At 44.8% G+C, this 10,129-nt stretch overlaps 1 long non-coding RNA gene across 1 annotated transcript; it reads left to right on the top strand.

Annotated features, from left to right (window-relative positions):
• The first annotated feature begins 6,732 nt into the window (after positions 1–6,732).
• On the top strand, positions 6,733–9,118 carry LOC123355929. Its single transcript, XR_006575239.1, has 3 exons — positions 6,733–6,923; positions 7,112–7,164; positions 8,203–9,118. It is a non-coding gene; the product is annotated as an uncharacterized LOC123355929 (long non-coding RNA).
• Positions 9,119–10,129: the final 1,011 nt, after the last annotated feature.

Here is a 10,129-nt window from a genome sequence, read left to right as displayed (position 1 = left end):
ATATTGTGTGTCCTACTTTCAGCAGAGTCTTCAGTGTGGTTTATTTTAGTCCCTTTGTCATTGGTGGCCAGGTTGTGCGTATGAAGGACAGAGAGAATGGAGCAGAAGGAGTAAGGACCCAATTCATCTCTGTCCTGGCGTTGAACTTGGTTCTGGGCCTGGGAGAGGAGGCAGTCCTGGAGCTGCTGGTTCATCTGCCAGCTCACTTTAGAGAGGCATCAGAGGCTGTTTTCACCTGTTGCCGTGGCCTTTCTGACTATGCCCCAGTGTCCACTTGAGAAATTTCAAAATGTTCCTATCATTTCTAACACTTGTTCAGCTCTTCTGGTGTCAATGCTGGGAACTCTGGTATAGATGGGTCATTGGCTGCCGCTGCTGCATCATCTCACCTTTCTCAGTAAAGGTCTAGCCGTAGCTGACATAATAGTTAAAACACGGGCACTAGGGGTTCCCAGCACTGTTAACGCTGCTGACAAAGGTTGAGGATTTTAGATACATTTACCTTTTGTGTATACTGTGAAACACAGGTGGAGGGGATACCCCAATAGAGAGAAAAGGGGGAGAAGCAGCAGTATTGTTGCAACATCTAAAGGTCCGAATCAGGCACCAGGCCCTGTAATGCTAGGCACTCTGCACAAATATAACAAAGTCCCGTGCCCCAGAGAGCTTACAGTCTTAGCTAGGGGAAACCTCATGTTTGCCATTTTTATATAAGCTCCATGTGAAAACTGCTAAAAGAATGGATGCTACCCCTGCATTTCCTTGAACATGGGCACAGCTTATCATTCTCGTGCAAGCCTGCAGTGCCCAGAAGTTATTAGGGCATGGAAAAATTAATGCAAACTCTCTTGGGGAAATTCCTTATTAATGCAGGTGACCTAATAAATCACAAGCAAAAAATGAGACTGGGCTCCTCCAGTAGCCACACAATTGAACACCACTGGCAATCTGTTCAGGCGAGGCCTGGCGTTAGACTAGTGGGGGCTTGAGGCACAGTGGTAGTGCGGTTTGTGGGAGCCCTGTGACTAGTACCGCTATAAATCAAGATTGAAGCGCATTGGCAGAGCTGTGTTTGTGGGGATGCGGAGAAGCCCTGGAATACTGTCCTGCTGCAGGCCCACATGTATTGCTAGAAACGTGAATGTGAGCACTTGCAGAACTGTTGCCTGCTCTAGTGAGTGCGTGTGCTCACACACTCAGACCCAGGTGAAAACATAGCTGCCAGAATTTAATGTGCAAAGTATCTGCAACAGACCATTGATTTCCCCCCCCCCCCTCAAATGGAGCTGATACTGTTCAAGGCGAGATTTGATTGATTGATTTGGTCCTTACAACAGAAAGACTCTGCTGTTCACAGCAGGGGCTATGTTTGTACTGCATCCAGAATGCTTCCTCTGAGTACCCTCCGATCTCTACACATACGGTGCTGCAGCTGCGCAGCTCTACCGATACAGCTGTGCTTCTGCAGCGTGTGTGGTGAAAACACTCTATGGCGACAGGAGAAAACTCTCACATCAGCATAAAATAACCACCTCGGTGAGCGGCAAAAGCTATGGCGGCGGAGCGCTGTGCTCACGAGCGCTTATGTCGGTGTAACTTATGTCACTCGGGGGGAGGGGTTGGAATGCCAACACCCCTGAGCAACATAAGTTTTGCTGTCATAAGTGGGAGTGTAGACATAACTATGTGCTCTTTATCAACAACTTGGAGACAAATATTTAGGGCCTGATCCTGTATTGCTCTGCTCTGTGTCTCATCACTTGCAGCTGAGAAATGGGAATGTAAAATGCTGCTCTTCTAATCTGGTAGCACTTTGCATTCTGCCCTGGCACAAATGATTGCACAAGGTGCAGGTCATCCAACGATGTAGGGCTAAGTTCATCCCTGGTGTAATGCTGGGGACGTCAGTGGACTTCCAGCTGGGAAGGGTCTGGCCCATTGTGTTTGAACAGCACCCAGCACAATGGGGCTCCAGATCTGATTGGGGACTTGAGTATTATCATAAGTGTATTTACTGCAACTGCCAAGCTACCTGCTATCTGCATGAAGATCTATTTTCTTTAATATTGTCTAATCTATTTCCATCCCTAGATCCTAGTGCTTCTGTTTGTCTGTCTGTCCCCATCTCTAGATTCGGGAGTGTTTATCTATCCATCCAACCTTCCCTTTATTCATACATCTTCTCTAGGGGCCTCATTCTACACTGCTTCAAACCTAGTTCAGCTAGTTCCACCTGTGCAAAGTGGATGTAAAATGCAAGCAGATCAAAATGTCAGTGTTTCACACTCGCTTTGCACAGCTGTAGATGATGGCGCATGGAACAGGGCAGTAGAGGAATCAGGCTCTGTCTTTCTGAAAGGTTCTGGCTAGATTTAGATAAAAGATTTGGAGTTTGGTTTTTTAAATGTTAGCCAACATGTTTTAAAACAGGGGTCAGCAACGTGTCCGTGGTAAAAATTTTGAGGTCTGTGGTAATTTTTCAAAAAATGGAATGACTGAATGACATAACCCCTTGCCAATGTCCATCACTCAGTCCGGTAATTTTGTCAGGTGTCCATCACGCAACATGGTGGTGCCAACCCTTGTTTTAAAATGTTAATGTAGAAAGGGTAAATTGTATTTTAACATGGACTAGCTGATCAAACAGCTTTGATCCTAATCTAGACAGATCCAGAGCCTTTATATATTAGATTTTACAGCATAAGGAAGTCCAGGAATGTGGGACATCTTTGCGCGGGGCTGGTATCTAGCAGCTTGGTGTTGCAGTGGGTGCAGAGTGCAGCTGTGCCCAGCAGATGGTGCCTCTGAGCCAGATGGAACCCATTGGAAATAAAGTGAGGAGAAAGAAGAGAGAAATGTGACCGAGATGGGGCAGTTGGCAGAGGAAGGAAGCAGATAAAAAAAAATGAGAGAGAGAACAAAGAAATCGCGACCAAGAGGAACAAACTGTGGAGGCAGCGTCACTTTCTGGGCTGTGGAAAGAACTTCCAGGGTATCTCAGTCGCTGGAATAACAGGGCGCAGGCTGCACTGCTGCAAAGGGTTTGCAAAAGGAGCAAATAATCTTGTGGCTGCTGCCCATGCTGAAGGGAAAAAGGGATCCTGTGAGCAAGAGCGAGGAGGAAACTGCCTGCCAGAGACTGCAATATTTCAGTAGCAAAGTGTGCTCCAAAGTTCTTTCCAGGATCCCCTGGGCTGCAGCTCTTGGTGGGGAGAACCCCCACCCAGGAAGGTTGCCCGAGCTCTCACCCCCTGCATACTTTGGGATTATAGGTCATTTTTGAACAAACAACAAAACTAGCGGATTTCAGAGTGAAATTCCGGAGGAAATTTAAAGAGCATCCGGATCCGGAGAAAGAGAGAGAGAAGGAGGAAGGAAAAAATAAATAAAAACGTGGAGTGAATCTAAGGCAACCAAAGAAGGGAAGAGAAGAAAGAAACTGACACTGACGTGGAGATGGGGTGAGATTGGCAGTTTGGTTATTATTTCCATGTTGTTTATTGTATTCATAATTGAAAGAACCTGATGTGTTTTTAACGTAGCAGAGTTGAAGGGATCAGGATTTCCAGTTGCAGTAAAGAAATTCAAGTTTAAATATAAAAAAGTCCCCTAACCTTAAGGGGTTCAGGAAGTAGAGAGTTGCAGAGATTTGTAACTTACTTTATGTGACCCAGGTGTGGGTGAAAGGTTCCAGGGGGATCCATAGTTTATATAAAATTCAGAATGGCCCTTTGGGGTGAAGTAAAGCCTTTGCAGCCCTTCCCAGAAGTTAGAGATTTCTGATTTTGTTTTCTGTTGTGTTCAGTAAAGTGGACCCTACTTACATTTGTAAATGGATAAATAGTTTGACTGAAAATCTCTGGTCATAACCCCTAAATTCTTTCAGGGGTGAAATATACTCTAAGTGGCTACTAGGCATTGGCATAGAAATGGGAGTTTAGCCTGGTATTTGATTTATGCATTGGTAAGAAACCCCAACTGTGTCATTTTAAGGATCTGACATGCTGCTGTGAGTAAGTTGCTTGTGTAATGAACACTTCTGGGCCACTTAGAAGCACGCTGGGGCTGGACAAAGCCCCTGCCTGCTCAATCTCTCCAAGACTTTGAGTTTGACATTAGAGGAAAAATAAGTAACATTTTAATGGCTTGTGTTTCTTTTGCTGAGTGTTTGATTTCCCTCTTGGGCAGCCTGGGTTAAAAGACTGAACAGGGTGAAACAGATTCAGGTGGCAGAAGGGACACAGACATTAATTCTGATCTCAGAGTCTCAGTGTGAATCTAGAGTAAATCCATTTAAGTCAGTGGGGTTTACTGGGCCAGCTTAGATCAGAAATTGTCCCCTGCTTCCCTGTACCATCTCTGCAATCCACATTGTGACCCCAAAACACTCAGCCTTGGAATTGCCAGGAAGGGTGTAGAGGGTGGATAGGTTAGGACTGGCATCTTATTTTCCAGGACTATGGGATGAATCCTTCTTCTTGGAACTGTCATGGCTACACCCAGTGGCTGTGCAGTTTCGTTAGAAGGTTGCCACTTCTCATGCAAAACGTTGGGATTGTGGTCACTGCATCAGTGTTCTTAGATTTCACACTAATGATAGTGTCAAGGCAGCAACATTATAGTCAACGTGGAGATGACATTTCCACCCAACCCCCTGTCTTCAGTCACAGAGAATTTCTGAGCGGAAAGGTCTTTGTGTTGTGCATAGATTACATGGAAAGGTTGAATAGCCAGCAGCAGGTTTAGTCCCCTGGATTCCCAAGAGATTAGGAAAGCATCACCTCTGAAATGATTTCCCACCAGTTGGTTTTAGTTGATTTATATTTTAAGCAAGGAGTTAGTCCTTACCCCCATTGACGCTTGTCAGGTTTCCTTGTAAGCCTTGTTCCAGTCATATCCATGGTGTAGCTTTCATGGATAATTCATTCCTGAACTCGAACGTGTCTCTGGTGTACTGTAGGTTTTCGAGCATTGCCTTTGTAGCTTTAAATAGCTAGTTGTAAATGTCACTTGGGTCACAAGGGAAGTGAATTCAGTCACCTCCTAGCTGAGCCCATACTGGGCATTTGTCCACATTTCAAACTAGCCCAGGACAGGCTGAGGAAAGGCCTAGCATTGGCTGTTGGTCATGCTTCAGGAGCACTGACCAAGCTGTGCAGGCTTCCCTGTGTGTGACTCCTGCTGTGCAATGAAGAGACATGAGCAGAAATGGGTGTGAGCACAGATGGGTGTTAGGGACTGGAGGGGCATTAGCAATACTCCGTGGGAAGCCCAGGACTGGTACAGTAGGCGGGCTGCAGGTCGGGGCTGAGGTGTATCAGCAGAGCTGTGTGCAGACAGCATGTCAGCAGCACCTACGCCTGGTACTAGCTGCTGTGATGGGTCTCGATTTCTGGAATATGTAAATATTACTTAGATACACTTAGGACCCATTCCAATGGAGGATGTGGATTGCTGTGCATATAAGCCCCTTGGTTTGTGTGTGGCAAAGGAGGAGCCAAGAGACCTTGGAAACAGTGGGGCACAGCGTGGTAACTGTGCCAAGTACACTGGGCACCCAGCAGCAGCAGGTCATCCCTGCTCAGGACGCGCCCCCGGTGGGGACAGGATTCTGGTAGAAGAAATGCTTAACAATGTGCTGGGCCTATAAGTGTCCCTGGTCCCCTTCCCCGTGCCTGAACTTGCATGCTTGGCATTGTGTTCCCCAGGCTAATCCCACTGGAGCATATTCAGCCAGGATTCCTCAGGCGCCTTTTATCTACAAACAGGCTGGGAGGGAGCCGCTTTTCATTCTTCGAACTGAGCTCTCCTGGCTAATTCTGCAGAGGGGGAAGCAGCCCGTGGTGCTTCCCACCACTGCGTTCCCACAAAGCAGTGGTGTGCAGTGTGGAACGGAAGCAAGCTGCAGCTAAGAGGGCTTGAGAGCCTGAAGGGAAGAGGCACTATCTCTAGTGGTTAAAGCCAGGGGCTGAAAGTCAGGACTCCTGGATTGTATTCCCAGATCAGGAAGGACGTGTGATCTAGTGGCTAGAGCAGTCAGGCCCTTAGAGGCAGCTGCCTGAGCCATGGGGAGAAGGAGCGCCATGGGTTGTTATCAGTCTACGTCCTTTTCACTCGCCCCCCGGCTAACCTAGGAGTAGCTTTGATGGGCTCTGGGGGGGAGCCACGCTCAGCTTTTCCTGTCTAGAAGGATGGGAGGAATGGAGTGGGGGAAAGGTGCGGGGGATCCTGTAGGCTCTCCCCTGCTCCGCCCCAAGCAATGGCACAGTAAAGTCAGCAGGGTTTCAGACTACATCGGGGAGAAAAGTCAAGGCACTGAAAAGGGCATTTTGGGGGAGGGAGAGAAGGAAAGGAGGAATCAGTCCACATGCCCCACATTGCAGTTCTGAGATCCAGGGCTCGGTCTGTCTGACACACACCAGAATCCCGTCCTCCCCCAGGAAAAAACGTCATATGGAACAGACCTGCTGTCTGTGGCCTGCAAAGTGCAGGAGGTCAGACTAGATGATCATGATGGTGCCTTCTGACTTTAAAGTCTAGGAATCTTTCCCCTCATTGAGACCTCTGGTTCTGAGAGCTGACAGAGGGGAGAGCAGTGCTTAATTTGCGCCAGCAGGCTTGCCAGGACTGAGCCCCGGCACCTCTGGGCTCGGCAGTTCATGGCCCTGGCACCTCTGGGCTTGCTGCGTCTGGATGCCATAAAGTTTAAAAACTCTCACAGTGCTATAAAATAACAGCTCAATACTGCATTTCTAGGGCCTGCTGTATGTAGGGTCTCCATCCCAAGTTGTACAACTCCCTGTTTCAGTATGCAGCCGATATAAACACTGCTTGGATTGTGTTTTGGCAAGGGATCCTTATTGCGCGTGGTCTGAGTCTTTTGAGAAGTGTGTTCCAGTGGCTAATCAAACAGGAGACTTGCGGTAAGTAAAAAGATATTGCTTGAGGTCCATACATGAGATGATATTTATCTTGCTTTTTAAATTCAGTTCTACAAGTCAGTAAAATGTAACAAAACCAGGATGCATTCTACAGCCAGTATCCTAAAAGTTTGAACATTTTTACATGCCTTCATGATGTATTTCTTTTATTCATCTCTCTCTTCCTCCAGGGATTTAATTCAGAGTGTTAAAAATGGTGATGCTTCCAAATGTCCTAAAATAGGTACGTGAACATTTATCTTTAATAAAATATTGTTGAAATAGAATTATTTTCATTTTGTACTATATCATGTGGGTCATATATCTGTGGTCATTGAAATGCCTGATATTATAGCTAAATTAAAATACAACCCAGGGGTAAAAATGATATTGATTTTTTACAAGAAAACACTGAGCTGATTTGGCTTGTGTGTTCTTAACGGTTTTGAACTTGGGGTCAGGATATTCTAGTTCAGACTGAAACCACTAATTTCATGAGAAGTTGAAAATGTGAGCCATGACTTTTGAGGCTGTTGGTATGTTTCCCCCCATGCTACAGAAATCATGTGGGACATAAGAAGTCCTGTTAACTCTGTTACTGTGACTGACACTTGGTATTGCTCTGCAGAAATATAACTCATATAGTCAGCTATTTTAAAAAAACCTGCTGGTTCAGAGAGAGAAATTTTAAAATATGAATTTGTGATTAATTTTTAAAACGTTTTTAATTTTTAAGTGTTTGCAGGATTAGGGACTTTAATCTTAAACTGCACTGAAAACTAAGAGGCAGCTATTGCAGATTATAGGTCATCCGTGTAATGTGGTAAAGTCAAAAGCATTTGTATCCTCAAAGCCCTGTCCAAGCAATATCTAATCCTCATAACTGCTTTGTGAGGATAGAACAGCAAGTGTACAAGTTGGGTGTGGAAATTGAGGCACAGAAAGGTGAAGAGATTTACTCAAGGCTACATACTGTGTTAGTCTGTGGCAAAGTGAGAATTTAAACTCAAGTTCCTGAATTCCAGCGCATATTCAGACTGTTAGATATCACTGGGAATAAGGCCAGCTAGAACCAATCTGTGCTATCATGCCCTTTTAGCAGATGGGAGGAGACAGTTAAATCTGTCGATTTTCTCTAGTGTATTCACGCACCTTAAAACACTCACTGTCCTTTGTGTCATGCTCCTTAATTAATTGTGATGTTTCTTTGAACATATATGTGGTCAGGCAGGTTAAATTAAGGTTCTATTGTTTTTAATGAAACCACCTTTCACAATTTCAGGAAATAATGTCAAAAACTGTCCCGTTATCATTGGCAACAGTGTTCATCTTAAATGCGCACCCATGTCCAACCTGGCTAGGATGGTGTGGAAGTTTAATGGGAGCAGTCTTCAGGCAGAAGAGTCTAAATACCTGCTTTATGATGGAGGAATAGTCATATTTAATGTGACAGTGGCTGATGCTGGATTTTATGACTGTCATTCTGTAGAGAGAGCTAATGGGAAAGAATTCCCTGTTTCTGTGGCTAGCTACGTTCTTTATACCCAACAGGACAGCATTTTCATTATTACTAAGAATTACACCACAAATCAACCAAATGCAGACACAACTCTGAAGGTTAAATCTTTGGTATCATCTTCCTTGCTGAATGACCCAGCAAAACAAAAATCCCTGGAAGACCAGAAAGAGAAGCTTATTTTAAAATTCTTGGGAGCTGGATTTGCGCTCCTTTTTTCTTCCTTGCTGGTTTGGAACTTTTACAAAGGCCATCTGTCTGTGCCTTGGAAGAGCAGAGAAAAAAGCTCAAAAACAGCAAATGCAGATTGTTTGCCAGGTCCAACGTTGGCTACAGAGGGGTCGGGGGCTATGAGGAAAAGTTCAGCCACGCGAACTAACACCTCCACTGTTAATGAATCAGTACCACTTGTGAGCTTTCCTTCAGAAGAGGAACGCAGCGCTAATGTACAACACAACACAAGTCTCACAAAGAGATCTGGGACTTGCAGCTCACAAAGCTGTTTGGTTGAGGATGAGACGATGTTTCCTATTGCGGAATGTGGAATGTAAAGTTTGAGTAGGAATCACAAGCCCAAAATCTAGTGAGCTAAGTTGCTAAACATAAAATCATTTTCAGTTGCTGCTTTTGAAAAAGATTGTTACATCAGTTTTTGGTATTTGTTTAACATGTGTTGCAAGAATAAACATTTGTTAAAAGTTGGTATTGAGCTCCTTTTCTGTAACACTGTGTGTTGCTGCACCATTATAGACATTAAAACTTCAGGAGCTGTTAATAATCTTTTGCACTTAAATAGTGCTTTTCACATTCAGAGGGTGTCTGTTTACTCTACGAATACCACCTTACTGAGTCTTCCAATGTCCCTGTGAAGTAGGTATTATCTCCATTGTACAAATGAGATTAAAGGACATGCTCATGGCCACAGATGGAATCAGTGTCAGAGCTGTGGATTAGAGATTAGAAATTCCTAGCTAATCTTCCTGTGCTCACACCATTGACCATGAAGTCTCCATCTCTCTCCCTCTCTCTCATCTTAGGTCTTTAGATCTTCAAGGCATTGTACACACATTAACTTGAGTTCCTAATGTATTGTAAAGAAGGTCATTAAAAGGGATCTCTCTCTGTCCCAAACAGCCTCATGCCCCAGTTCATGTACTGCATAGGTGATGCAAATGTATTTCCTCAGAGCATGGCCAAAATCCAGGTACCATAACCCTGTTTGTTAAATATCTTTGAATACCCTATATATTTGCCTGAAACAGTCTCCATCTCCTTCTTTGGAGAGCAGCCAAGGTTCTCCAGCACTGAAATCCCCGAACAAAGAGCTGTTCTGCCTCTCTCCATGTCTAGTGCCAGAGGTATGCAGAGAATGAGTGGATTCCACTGCTTTCTTCTCTCCTCTCCCAAACATGTACAGTTTGCTTTCTCCAGCTCTCAAGTAGCCGTAGAAGCAGAAGTTTCCAGGCCTGCTTTGAACCTGACTCTTCTGGCCAGGAGCACTTTCCTGCCACACCACCACACTTGCTTTAAAACGATAATTGAAAAAGATGCTCAGAAACCAGGGTGATGAGCGCAGTATAATGATTGATAGAGAAAAGACCAAATCAGTTGTTGTTTAATGTTTCCTTCACACTGGGGGTTAGTGTTTTTACATTAAAGTAGAGTGCCAGTCTCTCCTTTTGAATACATCTTT

This window comes from Mauremys mutica, chromosome 24, assembly GCF_020497125.1.
Source record: "Mauremys mutica isolate MM-2020 ecotype Southern chromosome 24, ASM2049712v1, whole genome shotgun sequence".
Taxonomy (NCBI): domain Eukaryota; kingdom Metazoa; phylum Chordata; order Testudines; family Geoemydidae; genus Mauremys; species Mauremys mutica.
Note: the sequence above shows the minus strand (reverse complement) of the source record. Positions and strands in the feature narration are given on the sequence as shown.